Source organism: Antedon bifida, chromosome 1 (assembly GCF_963402885.1).
Source record: "Antedon bifida chromosome 1, ecAntBifi1.1, whole genome shotgun sequence".
NCBI classification, from domain to species: domain Eukaryota; kingdom Metazoa; phylum Echinodermata; class Crinoidea; order Comatulida; family Antedonidae; genus Antedon; species Antedon bifida.
In genome coordinates this window covers 24,147,432-24,164,688 of record NC_136226.1, presented here as the reverse complement: position 1 = coordinate 24,164,688, position 17,257 = coordinate 24,147,432, and the positions used below count along the sequence as shown (strand labels likewise).

Below are 17,257 nucleotides of genomic sequence, written 5' to 3'. Positions count from 1 at the left end.
CTTTTAGATATGCTATGAGTCATTGTCTAATCTTACTTAAATTAAAATCAATGTAATATTATTTTAATATTAATTGTTATTCTATTTTTTATAATTAAAAAAATAAAACAAATTATTGATACATTTTTAGAATCATTTATCACAAATGCAAATCTAAAGGTTGAATTAAGAAACGAAAATACCTTAAATATGATCAAATCCATTGTGGAATGAACCAGGAAAACGAAACACAAGTAAGAAACATTGTTCGAGCAGACAAAATGGTACAAATTACAAATTAATTTAAAAATAGTTTGAATTGTAGAAGTAACATTTTATCTGATTTATTTTATTTATTTCAATTCTACCCACAACAGCCATAGCCAATTCAGTAACATTTTAAAATTCATATAGTAAAGTAAAAAACCATTGGTACAATACATTAATACTATAAAATCTCTATATTATTTCAACACCTGGTTAAACTCTGGATACAAAACAGTAAAATGATATAATCGTTAATAACAGGTTATTGACTGCAGCAGAAATTATTCCAACTCTGTCGAATAAACAGAATGGATTAATTGAATACTTTGCAACAATAAATGCAATACCTGATATATGGAAAGAACAAATAAGGTTGGAAAATGCACGTATAGATATACAATTAAGAGAACATAATATATTTCATAATAGGATAAGATCGTCTTACTATTATAAGCAGTTTATAAATGATATATGTATTATTCCAAATCCTCAAATGAAATGGGAAGTAGAATTTAGAGATGAAATTATTGACTGGAATGAAATATGGAATAGAAAAGTATGTAGAATGAAACACATGGTAAAAGTAGCTCAATTTAATTTTAAGTTGTTACATCGTACCCTTATATGTAAAAAAAGATTAAAAAGATGGAAATTATCCACAACAGACAAATGTAATAAGTGTAAGGATCATATAGAAAATGAAAAACACTTATTAATTGCATGTAAAACTATTAAACCAGTCTGGAGAAAGTTTAAAGATATTCTGGCTCAATGTCTTCCAAATGAGGTTACAGTACATCAAGACTTCCCAAAGTGGGCTAATGTAATTTTGGGAACAACAAGCAAACTTGTAAACGAATTAATTTCAGTTTTTACTTTTTGTATATATAAATCCTCCATAATATATAAAGAACTAGAAACGACAGAAAAAAAAAGAATCTGCAAATATTTGGGGTCTATTTAAAAATGAAATTATAAACCTCATAAATAATGAGTATTCGTATAACTTTTATACTGCTGATCAGAAATGGAAAAATAGTAAAGACAAGATATTTGACCTTTTGAATAATTAAAATATATATGTGCTGGAGATCTCTCTCCTTACGTTTTACAATTTTATATTAGTGTGACATATGCTGTATAAGTTTTAATATAAATGTGTAGCCCTTTTTTACTTCAAGTGATTTTAATGTAACCCTTGATTATGTTTCTAGACAATTTTAATAATTTATATGAAATCCGCAATATTCAGCATGTTTGTATATATATTGTATGTAGGTCATAAGTAAATGTTTTTAATAATTGTAAATTTTTTTTTATTCATTTTTAAATATATACTATGTCATTAAAATAAAACACGTTTTAACAATAATCACAAATTAATATGTACGCGTCACTTGCATGTGACAAGAAAAATGGACATGACCTTTGTTTTTAATTTTAATAACTAGAGGGTGAGCTCGCTTCGCTCGCTCCCCCTCTAGGAAGTGTAGACGATGGTTCTCGGAATGATAATGTTCTTCTTTTACGTTTTCTGTCGGTTACCATTATTGAAAATTAGATTATTATTCAAAGTGATGTTTTATTGGAGAGGCGTTTATTCAAATAAATATCATCCTAATAAGTATTAATATATACGTTCCTAAAATAAACAAAAAACTAAAATGGCTATGACTAATGGCCAACTTAAGCTCCAGTCCTACTATAGTATCTGTTTTTTTCTTCCCTCTTCCAAAGGGACACTGTATTGATTGATGGAAAGTGCCTGTTTCCAGTCACCTTTAGGGTCAAATCTATTATTTTAACTGCTCCCTTGTGTATAAAAGAGAGAAAATAGTTGAAACCAAGTTGCTGCAAGGTGAACTTATCATAAACCCGGAAATAACTTGACCGCCAAGAATTGAAATTGAGTAGAAAATCTACTGTTGAAATCATAAATGTTGTTAAAAAACTCTTTACAATATCTTGCTAAGATAGAAATATGGAAAAATAGCGTCGAACTGCACATTAATGTTATCAAATCTACGTTTCGCGGTACATCTGAGATAGATAAGGTAGGTATCCAAGGCGGAGATTTGTACCGAAGTTTTTGCATTGTGCTCGCCTATGTCAGAATTAACCATAATTTATATATAGATACAAGAGAATATACAGTACATACTATATGCCTTATTATAGTGAACACTTGTATATATTGAAATAATTTGTACTGCAAACTGAAATAAAAGTGGGACGAGCCCATAAAAGACAAAAAAAATACTATAAAATGATTCATGATAGCCAATTATTAACTTATTAATCAGCAATGTGTATTGTATCTCATCTAGTAAAAAACACCTGCAGTGAATTTCTGTAGCGGCAAGAAATGCTAAAGTGAATTATTTATATAGAAATCTGCTCTTGAAATGATTAGCGAACCTAGAAGCAGGTGACTAATAACAACAACCACCACCACGTTTTGTAGGCCTATAATTTACAAAATCACAATAAGACCTTAATAAGCTGATTTTCAATTCAGTGCTGAATTTATCTAATTATCTATTATAAAATAGATACCAAACAATTCTATTATATTATTTACGCTTGTCTACAGTACGCGGCGCTAAGTACGTATTGGGATAACCTAACGATTGTTTGCGCATGTTCACAAACCAATTTAATCATTGTTTTCGGTTTCGTCAAGGAAAATATCACATTTCTACGGATATGCTCAGATCAAAATATTCGTTACGATCTATGATTTCGTAGTTTTTAATGTCGCGTATTTTCGTACTTGTGACAGTACTCATGCTTTTATTATTGCTTTTTCTTTTATATCTATGTTCATTTTTGTAAATGTTGTTGCTTAACCATACCTTAATGTTAAGGTGAATGTTAATAAATTTGGAATTCATCACGAAATGTCTCATACTTAATCAACATAATTAAACTACTCAGTACAATAACAGTAAACTGATACTTTCTTGTCATGTTTGTCAATGGAAATATAAACGTTAACATATCAAATTGACTGTAAATGAAGGAAACTGTATATGTAATGCCTGTCAATTATAATACACGATTTGTTTTATTCACTGCTATTTTAGTCTTTTTGGGATAAAAAGAATGTCTACCATGTTCCATTCGAGTTATTATTCAAGTCTATAAATCCGTTACTCATTTTAGCAAGTGTGTAAATGGATGTCAGAAAGTACCTTACTTCATTTTAAACAGACATGCAAACATTAAACAGTTTTAATGATTTTTACACAATTATTAAAACTGTAACCATGAATTACCTGCCTTTACATAGTTTGAAGTGGTCTAGGTTGTAGACCGTAATATTAATAAAACGATACCATTTCGGCACATATGGCGTTTCATACGTAAACGTTGATTGGTGGACTAACACAAAAAAAGACAATTACTACAGAATTAGGACAAGTCTAAATTTGAAGTCTCTAATACATTTTAGTTTTGAATTATATGACAAATTATTTTTAAAAAGTATGATTGACTAACACAATAATGCCAATTTACGGTTTATATTTTGTTGATGACAGTTAGATAATAATCCATCACCGAGATTCATCATTTGGAACACTGGTTTTTTAATGTGACAAACATTTTAATCGTTTCTATAGGTCTAGTTCTTATAATGTGAGCAGTAGGAACATTATCATTTTGATGGCTTTTATGCAAGTCACATGGGGCGATATACTTGCATGAGGCGTAATTAACATCAACATGGGTAAATACAGATTGTGGTGTATGATCAATTCAAAATATGCATCTGTTAAGCTTTGTCTACACTAGCAAACTTTATGTGACAACAAAATGTGATGTGCCCATATATGGAAACGATGATTTCATTTCACTACCATATATTTTTTATTCAAACTAGATTGATAGTGTAGACAGAGCTTTAAGATAAACTTGGGTGCACATGCATTTGTTAATATCGACTTTTCGTGTTCACCGTGCGCTAAGCGACTACGTAGTTATTGTGTCTAATGGTCATTCCGCACCTACCCATAATAATATTTCTGAGCGTCACGTAACAAAATTGTTAACGTAGTCGAATTGAGTGTCGTGAAAACGATCCGTAACGATATCGTATGGACGCGTATGCCAGTATTTTTACTTTTTGTGTTTTTGATTGCCGACATCGGTGCCGAAATGTGGAGGCCTAATATTATCGTTCTATTAGTTTTTAAAAATCAAATTAATACATTTAAGTCAAATACGATTTGCAATTTTAAAAAATTAAGCTTTTTGTCCTTGAAATAAATGATATGAAATATATAAATAAGATATATAAGTTGTTTGAATTATATTAATTCACATTGAACCGTTGAACATAATTCACTTTATTGTGCAAGATTGTGGTTATTCCTGAAGCTTCTTGTGCGCACCTATATTCTAGACTGCATTTCTACTTAATATTGGTAAAAAGATAAATATTTTGGCACACATTGCGTTTCATACATATACTACTTGGTTTGAAATACAGACCAACATCGAAAACGCCAACAATCCACAGAAGTGAAGTGAAGTCTAGAGAAGTTAAAAACAGCGTGAACAAAACCACACAATTTCTCTGTCCGCAATTTTGATACACAGACGTACAGTACTTTTTACTTTTTTACTGGTTGTATATTTTAGAAACGGGTATTTCTGGCTAAAATACTTCGATTGTTACACGTTGTAAAATTTAAATGTCAAAGGAATTCAATATCCATAAATGTATTATTGAAACAATTTAGAGACAAATATGTATTATTTTTAAAGATTGTATTATTAATTTGATGTTATGTAAATCCATAAAACCTCTCGGAGATTTTTCTTTAACATAAACCACAGCCAAAAGGAACATTGTGATTATTGCAACAAATCATCTCGAACAGTCAAAATGCTGACAATAATCAAATTCTATCCGATATTTAACTGTATGTATGTTTAAATACAAAGACATGATTTCTTAACGTTCTTTATTAACCAGTCTTGTATGGAAAATTACTGTACATCTGTAAAGCAGGCCAAAATTAGGTAATATGGACTTTTCGATTTGCACTTTTTTCTCTTTAGATAGTTGGGTGTATACAGTTTTCTTTTGTTGCCAGAAAAACGTATTGATACTAGATAGTTTTAGAACGTATACATGCATACATTAGGCCTAAACCTGTTTTTAAGTATAATAAATGAGAGGAAAGTGGTAAATTTACCTACACCTACTTTGTCACAATAAAGAGTAAAAGCATAAAATGTGTTAATGTCACTAATCTAGAATAAAACCATATTTTAGTTTACTGCCTTAAAGCAGTAATCCGATAAGAAAGCATTAAATATTTAAAGCTTTCTGACTAACAAACAAAATTTCCAAGGTTGTTTCTGATGTCACTTCCAATCGGTCTTAGAAAGATAGACCACGCATGACAGATATGGATTACTCGCTAAATGACATTTACTGCAGTTACAGTGTCTTCTTGCTTAGTGTTGTTATGTAAATCAAGACTCCATTGTGAGTTTAAATATTAATAAGATAATAGTAACAACAACCACACAAAATAAAAAGAATTAGAAATTGTATTTCTATTTATTTAATTCAATAATATATAATTTGTTAAACGTACTATATTAACGATTGCTACGTAAGAGGCAAAACGTTAGCTCAATAATCACACCCAAATAGGTGACGTTCATACGACTTATCTGATTATCTTCAATAATGTATGCCATTTATTTTGTGAAAATATGTGTCAAATTTTGAAATTGCAGGTCTAACTTTTGCGATTCAACCCCATGGAAGGCGAGAAGTAAATAACGTGTTACTCGCAGTAGAATCACTATAAGCCCAGAAGATATATCGTGAGACCGAGAAGATACATGTTAGGTTGGCGCAGCACGTGTAGAGAGACGTTCAATGAATCTCGATGTTTGTACACACGTCGACTAGTGCGTTTATTCACGGTAGCCAGCCTTTTCTAGTTATAAGCTGTCCTCGTATTATTTAGTTAAAAGTGGACACACATGGACATATTTGCATAACCACCTTAAGGGGACAGGCCCAAACACATAATCTCTGAGCTAACGACATAATTACCACTTGAATTATAGAAGCTTAGGTGCTTTATTGTTTCAACTGTTGGGCATACATTATACAAGATAGCATTTAAAAGACACATTTATATTATAGTAAAATTTAATGTACCTATAGATTGTCTTTAGTTTCTTACTGACAGCAATGCAACAAAGATTGATCAGTTTGATAACACGACGGGATATAGACAAAATAATTTAAGAAAGTTAAAAAAGAATGTGAAAGTACATATGAGATTATGTTCGAGAAAAAGATTCTTACACATTAGGAGTGCTTTAAATTAATAATTTGTTTTTAGAGAATTTAGTGCATAAAGAATAGTGTATGCAATTATGTATGCAAAACGACCATTGCAAATCCTACTTACTGCGTAGTGTCCACACTGTGTTACGATATTAGCATGTTTGTCGGGCCTATTTTGCAAATTATACTTCTTCGTTATGGGTACTCATCTATGGGGAAACAGAGTAGGCTATACAAATAATGATGAGTGTTTATGAGTGCAATGGGTACAAACAAGTTTATGAGGCGAAAAATAGAATATTTCATATTTCATTGAATAAAATTATTTGTACCATTGCACGAATATAAAACATTCATTATTTGGATTATAACGCGCCAACTTTTATTTAGAGGCTAGGCAGAGGCCTAAACCATCGTAGAAGGCAGCAGAGTAGATGGGAACAATTATAGTGTCGTATATGCGCAATAATTTGTATAATATAGTGTCGTATACAATATGCGCACTAAATTGCATAGCTCTGTATACATGCGCACTAACGTGTATAGCGTCGTTTCCATGCGCACTTACCTATATCGTGTCGTATACATGCGCATTAAGTTGTATAGCTCTGTATACATGCGCACTAAATGATATAGCTCCATATACATGCGCACTAGGTTGTATAGCGTCGTTTAAATGCGCACTCTCCTATAGTGTTGCATAAATGCGTACTAAAATGTATAGCTCCGTATACATGCGCACTAACCAGTATATCGTCGTTACATGCGCACTCAGTTATATTTCATTTCATTTATTTTGTCTCACATATAAAATAAACAATAGAGAGAGATATGATTCCCAAAAGCGAACTAAATCAAACTATCAAGTGGGTCTCCGCGTACTCACTTATATAGTGTCGTATATATGCAAATGCTCTTATATAGTTTCGTTAACATTCCATTTTAAAGTCGTATATATACTTAATTTGTATCCCAGATTATGTAGGCACGTGGTCTGTGTTTTTTTTACAATAAATAAATATATATATATATATATAATTCCCTCACTTGCACTGATGAAGGGCTAGTGTTGCCCGAAAGCTCTGCTAACTTTTCTGGCTGTTTACTTTATCGTTTTGATTTAGCTTTTCGCTTTTTTTATTTGTATCTCCATTGAGATCCAGCCACTGATACCCACAGCATTGTCATTTTTTTCAGTAATTTGCCTTTGGATTTATATATATATATATATAAACAAATCAGGCAAAGAACATTAATTCTAAACCGCCCGGTGATATACTGAAATTTAATGAATTAATTTGAAACGATAAAGATGAGGAAATCTGTGAGAATGAGAAAAAGTCGATATATATATATATATATATATAGCCCTCATTGGAGCACGTTTTCTAATTGCGCAGTTGCTCAAATAATCGCACTTCAAGTTATTAATGACAAGATCAATATTCCTTTTATTATATTAAGAAAAATGCAAAGTTAAAATTATTATTATTATTATATTATAACAATAATTTATATACCCAATTAGCCAACATATGTTTGCGCATCATTAAGTTGAGAGAGATTTTTAACAGCTAATCATGAGAAAAATAATTGATTTGTGTAGTTTAAATGTATTCACGGTCATTGTCGATTGGACTGGTTGATATTCAGTATTATTTTTCATTTAGCATTTTAGAGGTTGAGTTCGATAAAAAATTGTGACGACATGATATCTTTTTCTTTGGTACTTTGGTGAATATGTTATGTATAATTACCGCATGCTTTATTATAAAAGATGTATATTTTAGAATTATACTCCATAAGGTTCAAGTGGCAATTACAACCAACAGCGTTTCTACTGAACTATTACTATTGTTAGCTGTTATTCATTGGCAATACCGACTATTTTTAATGCTACCCACCACAATACTCTAGTATTACAGACACTTCTATTCTATGTTACTACTGCCACTTCTGTTAGTCATTGCTGTGATACTATTATTTGTACTACCGTATTATTTCTACCCATACAATGATCAAACTATTGTGCTTAGGCCTATATGTATATCTAAATGACTTTATAAATAGTCAATAGACTACCAAAAATGCATGTGTCTCACAAAGTGAGTGAGTTGCGCACTATTCTCTATCTTTCACCAAAAGTAAGCTGCGATTATTCTCAAACCAAAGTGAGCTAAGTCCAATTATCTAACACATATGTACGCATCATTGAGTAGCTCGAGATTTTCATTTTCAACAGCTAATCATGAGAAAAATAATTGATTTGTATAATTATATGTGACCTTCGTGCAATGTTTCTGCTCTAATTTAGACCGGAATCTGTTCTTTGGCAACATAGAATTCTAAATTAATCAAGCATTTCAAACACTAAGTAGAATATTGAGTGTAACATCGGTCCGATGGTTAATTGATTTGGCCAGTAATCTGAGTGATGCTCATTATGGCGGTAAATAGCTTCTCAACTTTTCCAATATTTTCTTCTTATAACCAAAAGCATTTTAATATAGGATTTATGTTAGATGACTGAAAATTTACTTATCAATAAATATTAAGATCCATTTTCATTTTATTTTTTTTTAAAGCCAAATCTTACAGTAAAAGGTGATGTGTGTCTTAAATTGCCAAGCACTTGATTATTTAACAACAGGTATAGGTGACATAGAGGTGATATTAAGTAGGTCAATTGCCGTATATTCTAATTAATACTATAAACATGCATCTAAATTATTGTCGTTGCTTAAAATGTTTTACACTGAAGATTGTGTTGATACTATACGAGAGGATCACGTGATATCTACTTAATATTCTGGGAAAGACATTACCGATTTAGCTTGAAGGGAATAATATGTAAAGTGGCAGAATAATTTCTATGGGGACATTCTGTAATCAGGCATTTGCCATAAAAATATGAGTTTACAATTTCAATTTTCTAACATCATGCGTACAATACTTTAAAAAGAATAGAGGCATTAATGTATCAAATACACAAGTCGGTATTCATAATCACGATAGGCCTATTATATACATTTGTTTACATTGATAAAATTGACATATTTGTTGTATTTGACATTAGGGCCTATAAATATATAATCATGTTTACAATGTTCTCAGAGCATAACCCTTCTTTCTGTATGATATTCGCATAGTAACCAATGTATATTAAGGTTTACAAAATAAAGAATATTATAAACAGAGGATATTATACTAGTGTGCCTTATTAGTTTAACCCTAGACATTTCTGACTTGTTATTTAGTTAATGGTGTAAAATGATACGTTTGAGTAATTGATTTTAGTTTTTTCTCAATTCCACTCACGCAGAAAACTACGTTTAAATAAAGATAAAAACACAAAGAATATATGAATAAAAGTGGTGGTTCAAGCCACAAAAGAGAAAAAAGAGAATAATATATGAATTTAAATAAGTAAACATTTTGCAAATTCTGGTAATGTTTCTCTTTTAATATTATTGAATAACAATTATACTTAGTAAATTTTATGCGGATATATAGGCTAATAAGTTCGGGTATTAACCTTAGATTTATGAATATGATTACCTACGTTGGTTATACAATGCTGTATACATAAAATGAATCAATATCATTGATTTATTTCTGTGGACTTGATTTGATTCAACAGAAAAAAATCACTAATTAGCATTTTTCTATGGATTAAGAATAGAAGTACACGGTGAATAATATGATATGTTAGATTGAATATTTTATCTAACATACCATTTTACTCACCGTGTACTTTCCCCCTATACTTAAAAGTATAAAGAATTTAGTATTTATGTTGCTGTGTAGAGGGAAATATAATGTACGGTATGTGTTGATAGCAGCCTCAATAGAATGCTGATAGTGATATCTAAGATGGTTAAAAACAGATGCTACTATAATCATGATGATGATAATGATGATTATGATGATATTTATGATGTCAAATCTAATGATGATGATGAAGGATGATGATGATGAGCAGTTTATCTATGGTTTGAAGATTGTTGTAACCATTTTATATGAATTCTGGGATTATTATGCTATCGATTTTGATGTTGATGACAATGATAAAATACAAATTATGCGATGACAAGTTAATATCGACTATGGTGAACACGTTGTTCCAGTTCACTTTGTGATTGATCAGATCGTTGCTATACACGTGGGTGACGTATTTCACACTCAAACTTGCAAAAAGTGTTCCCATAAATAACTTCAACGTATTGATTATGTCGGCAACTCTAAGAAGTATATAACAACACAAAGGTTACACTGCAGTTTCGTGAATGATTAAATAAAAGGCGATAAGTTTTCCATGACATTTGATATTTGTACATAATTCGCTTTTTAAATGTTAGTCAAATGTTAATACATAAGTATTATACGTTGTAGAATCCAACGAAGACTAATGTATGGTAATATTGACCCAATAATGTCCATTTCGGAGACGAGATTCGTGCATACCCTGTTTTATTAATTTACAGTGTTTATTGTTATTATATCATCACTTATTGTTATCATTTTAAATTATTAATGGCATGCTGATCTATGTATATATATTTGTATCGCTGTTGGTTTTGAATGAAAAAATAAATTAGAATCGTAAGTACACCTTGCTATCTGGCACTACTGTAGTCCTATGATGTACAATTCAATAGGATTCCATAGAGAACTTGAACGTTCTTAAACTTAACTCTTTAAAATTAAATTCATAAATAGTAAGGCTACCGTCTGCAGGCTGCATGTTACGTACCCCCCAAATGTGCACTGCTCTATAGCTTTATGATATAGATCATTCATAAAAAGTGTACCAAAGCCACTCTCTAAATAAATAAACTACAATCCAACATTTTATAACTGCTGTACTGAATCTCAAACCACCAATTCTCAATGCGGTATCGTATAGGCTTCCTGAATTATCACTATGATTAATGTTCCTTGAAGACAATGCCCTATAGAACTACATTATACGTAAGTACATAACATGTAAACAGTCCATTTTATTCATATATATTATTCAAGAATACGGTACTGGTATTAGAGTACTAAGAAACATAAGCTACCATACAGTACATCATAATGAAAACGTATAATTAACACATGTATGCTATTATTATTGATAACAAGAACGCTTTTTGGTATACAACATTTTACATTATGCTAAAAATATGAAACAAAATCGTATTACCTTTTCCTTAAAATTCAAGAGACCTTAGAAGCCGTTAACGCCACAGATTAATGCAAGCAATGCTATAAATCCACTAGCGAGTTATTAATATTACAAGTCAGTCGTGTGTGCAACTTGAAGTATATGATGTATTCACTGTACATCTGTTATAATGAACCACACGTTGAACAATGCAGATAGTGATGCTAATGCTACAATCTTCACCTCGTTCTTGTAATATATTCTGTATATTGTATCATGACGGATGGTACAGCAGAATTACACAATGAAGTCACCGTATATTTCACCTGAAAATGTTCATATGCGCTTGTGTAATGGCAATACAAAATTGTGGTATTCCTTAGAGGTAGCTTCTGAGCGACAGTGAAGCCCCCCGAGTTAATATCTTGTTGCTTTTTAATACAAACTCTTCCGTAATTAGTTCAATTTCACACTTCATGTCCTGGTCGTGACTGTTCTATATCCAAGCAGTACATAATTAGAAAAACATAGACGTGGTTGCCTATGTATTATTTTGTTTTATTTAAACGATAATGAGGCGCGCTGGTGTACTTCAAAATAATATAGTCCTATAGTCAAATAAATTAACTCGATTTTCTATGCAAACGCGATTCCAATTATGATTCGTTTTGATATAAGCTATGACGAAGCTAATGGTTACTGATGAACAATTGCACTGTACACTACGTCACCGTGCCAATTAATCAGAAATGGAATATGGATCTGGCTACCGCCATCGCAATTTATTATTACTATGCATGTTTTGTGTAAATTGGAATCGTGCATTTGGAAGGCGAGCATTGATCGCTGCAGCTGATACCTCTTTTTGTTATACTGGCTTTGATTAACTATGAGAACAGAAACCATTTCAACGTTCGCTATTCAGAAGCAGCGTTCTGTAGCTTTTTATGCATAATTAGGCTAGTGATGCGTCTCGGAATATAAAATATGAGGATGTTTGCCAGTACGTGTTTTGTTCGGTTCTGCGCCCTTATTGCCACTGTAAATTTAAAAGATCTCACTTTCTTTCAAATAAATAGCACATGCACGCGGTACACAATGAGCAACTAAATAAACAGGATACACTTTAATTTAGAAAACAGTACGCATAAGTGTAATCAACTGGTCTGGGTTGGCACAGATGAAGCTTTTCTCAGACCCGCTTTTTGTAGGCCTACGCGCACGTGTAGGTCACTGCGAGAAATTTGCTAGAAACTAACACGATTACCTTATACAATTTACCTTAATACAATTAAAAGTAATATGTTTTTATCTAAAATGTAAGTTTACTACTAATATGTTGAAGAAAAACTATAAAAAAAATACTGGTTAGAGGCGCAGGAAATGCAATACAAGCTTCACATCATTATATGAAAATGAAACAGGTGAAATCACAGTTTATGTTGACATACTCTAACAATTGTTGTTTTGGTTTATCGCCAAATACAATTATTATAACATAACGGTGTATATGGGTCTATAAGGAATTCATCAAATAGATACTAGATGCTATCAGTATTAATCATAAACATCGAACATCTTTCTTAATGTATCCTATTATTACTGTTATTCTTCGATAAATTATCGTGGCGTATTTATTTTATTTTTTTATTTTTATTTTATGTTATTCAATCGAAACCAACAGCGATAATTACCGTCACCAGGTTTGATACAAACAAAGCACCTTGATTGGTCCTAACATTGATCAAGGGCTTCTCTCGTCCAGTGCCCACCTTGACCAGAGGAAAGGCATAAGCCAATACGTCTGAGGCAGATCCTAGATGCAGGGGCTGCCATAAGAGTCAGCAGTGCTGATTTCAAATGCCTAACGGGACCCCAGCTCCGTATACAGCACCCGATATTCCCAGATAGTCTCCCATCCAAGCTCTAACCAGGCCCAACGTTGCTTAACTTCGGTGATCTGATGAGAACCGGTGTTTCAACGTGGTAAACATTGAAAGAATCAACATATTGATCAAAACGAGATCACTCAAATACTGAGGTCATTTGAATAAGTCCACCTAAATCTTATGTTTGTTATTGTACCATTTATTTTATCGCGAAAAAATTAGTAGCTTTTTATGACAATTTCTGAGATTATGTTAGAGGAGTGACGTGAGCAAACACGCTAATATTAATATTGCGTTTGAAATAAAATTCATAAACCTACAATTTTCATTTTAAAAACGATATTATTATCACCTTATTTTTAGAACAAAATGTATATCTAAAAATTTATTTCCAATTTTAAGATTTTTTTTTCTTTTAATGACATACACGCATCGCTTTAATTTACAATTAAGTAGGAGCAAATTTCAACATCTCGTAATTCCCCTTAACGATAATTTACATCTGGGAAATCACAATCATTAGAGTTAAATCTGCCATCTTGTGACCTTTTGCCAATAATCTAAATCAGAGTAATTTAAAATGATTATGACTATTGTAAATTATACATTTATATTATAGATCTGTCGAAAACACGAATCTAAATCTTATTTACAATACAACCTTATAACCTATAGTTCATGAATGCATCATGGTTATTATCGGTGATTCTAGAACGTTTTCGTATTTCAATCTCAAATTATTTTATTAAGAGACGCTATTTAAGTATCGTATGTTAAGTTACAGAATAATATTATTTCCGATACTGTGCGTACTATAGTACTGGTGCACCACAAGGTACCGTATTGGCACATTTTTTTTTTACACGTCAGACGTCAGGTCGATAACCCCGAGTTGTCCAATGATATAATTTGCGGACGACTCGGCTATGGTTGGACTTATTAATAACAACAATTCTTCTCTATACCTTTCTGAGATTATTCGATTTACCGATTACTGTGGCAATAATTTTCGAAAACACAACAGGTCTGACTGTATGGACCAGGTATACATTAAAGGAATGGAAGTAGAGATTGTTAACAATAAGTATCCGGGAGTAGTATTTGACTATAAGCTTAAATGGGGGGATCATGTTGACCATATAGTTAAGAAGTTAAATACAAGGCTGTACTGCCTGAGGAAACTCGGTTCGTTTGGAGTAAAGCAGGATATTTGTAGAATGTTTTACTCATCAGTGATGTTATATATTTGGGGTTAGGTAGAGGCTTTGGGTAGAGCGGGGAAAGTAATTGGTTCGTCTGTGCAAACGCTTGACTCTTTCTACAGCGAACGTCTTGCCGATGTGTTCCATGCTATATTGGAAGACACCAACCATCCTCTTCATAACGACATTATCGGCTCCGTTATCGTTGGAAGTTGTAGGATGAGGACGGTGAACGCGCAGACGGACCGTTACAAGTACTCGTTCTACCCAGCTGGGATAAGGCATTATAACAAAAGATTTGTTAGATAGTCCACATATATTTATTTATTTTAGGCAAGCCAAGATAATCTATGAGCACTGTAATTTCCATTTATATTGGACAATAAATGAATCTGTATCTGTATATTATGTATTATTCTGTGGTATAGAACGTATACAGTGAAACAAAAGCTGTTATAGTATACATATACAGTACTTCGTAGTCACTGTGGCCTATATTTTATAGTTGAAAAGTATAGTTCTTTGAAGCTGAAACCAATACCAAACATCTGGGCCTAAGGAGATGGTTAATGATTCTTATTTAAAAAACTACGTACACGTAAAAGATGACGTCGCAGTTATTGTCATGAAAGTAACTTGAAATGATGGTTGACATATAATATGTAAATGCGTATGATAAATGAACTCGAGTGTTTTGTTTACTCTATCGATTTCTAGATTCAAATCGAACCACATGGCATTAGATATAGCGCTCCAGGATTAATTACATAATACCATTTGGTATGTCCGATTTCACTTATCAAAATTGATAAGTTTCAATGGAAGTGATTCAGTTTTGTTTTGGTTAAAACAACGCTGTACAACGTTATAATATATAGAGACATTATAGCAACGTTATAGCAACGTTTATAGAGACATAGTCACATTGCAGCAACGTTGTAGCAACGTTTATAGAGACATAGCAACATTGCAGCAACGTTTTAGAAACGTTTATAGAGACATAGTCACATTGCAGCAACGTTGTAGCAACGTTTATAGAGACATAGCAACATTGAAGCAAGGTTGTAGCAACGTTTACAGAGACATAGCAACATTACAGCAATGTTGTAGCAACGTTTACAGATACGTAGCAACATTACAGCAACGTTTTAGCAACATTTAGCAACGTTTGCAGAGACATAGCAATATTGCAGCAACGTTGTAGCAACGTTTGAGAAACACTTTGAACATGTATAGGTAACATTGTAACATCATTATGGAAACATTATAGCAACATTGCAGCCACCTTTGTAGCAACGTTAGAACAACATTTGTAGCAACGTTGGAACAACATTTGTAGCAACGTTGTAACAACATTTTAGAACATTTATAAGTAACATTGTGACATAATTTAAGAAACATTATAGCTATATTGCAGCAACATTTGTAGCAACGGTGTAGCAATACTGTGGCATCATATATAGAAAAAACATTTGAAACACAAAATTTAAAAGTAACATTGTAACATCATTTTAGCAACATTGTAGTGACACAACACTAGCAAAATGTATAGGAAAACTGTAGACACATTAAAGTAGCAACACAACACGTTGTACATTAGCACCAAATACTTTGCTAGATAAAGGAGGAGAATGTATGTCTAATTGTGCAAAACAAGGAATGTTATATAGCACCTGTCTACATTTCCATATTTAAATATCTTTAAGTCGCACTTCTTTCCCCACACCCAATATGCATTACGTTATTGATGATTCGGGTCGTTAGGCTAGTAATTTACACAAATCAAATTTGAAACAAAATAAAAACGAAATGCACTCGAGGAAATTTGCTTTATTGTTGTAAAGAATAATAGTAGTAATAGCAGTTACCATAGTCATTCTGTCTTGATTCATAATTAATTAATATTTATCACACTCCGCTAATGTTGCATGACCTAGAATAATATATCAATCGAATGACGATGTTGATCATACACTGGAGTATTCATTAACAATATTAATACTCTTCATTTTTAAACTTGAACATTGGTTAACCATAAACAATATTAGACCCTGCGTTCTTAACAAATGATATATCATATTTCTTGGAGGATAGGACATTATTCTTAATCTAGAACTTTTTGTTTGTTTCGTTCATTTATTGACAAATTGTTGTGCATTGTTTTTTTTTTATTAACTCACTCGAATTTGCATTTCTAAGAGTTTAAGAGTAAGATATAAATATGCATCATTATGATCGTAAACATGTTACCTAAATTTGTAATTGGTAACTTTGTTTTTTTCAACGAAATGAAGAATTAGATAGATAGAATTATGTTCGTAGAGGGCGTGTGTTGATTTTTTAGAGTACCTGCTGCTTTACTTGTAAGATATAATTACTAGCACACTAAATGTTAAAATAAATAAAATATCTCAAAAAAATATGACTTAATTGTGTATTGTAAATAAAT

General features: G+C 31.7%; 2 protein-coding genes across 2 annotated transcripts in view; both read right to left on the bottom strand.

Annotated features, from left to right (window-relative positions):
• The window catches only part of LOC144846199 (T-complex protein 11-like protein 1), a 207,238-nt gene that overhangs the window by 68,148 nt on the left and 121,833 nt on the right, over window positions 1–17,257 (bottom strand). The window lies entirely within an intron of this gene.
• LOC144846246 (synaptotagmin-6-like) overlaps window positions 1–17,257 on the bottom strand; it is a 70,112-nt gene that overhangs the window by 18,148 nt on the left and 34,707 nt on the right. The gene's annotated exons all lie outside the window — the stretch shown is intronic.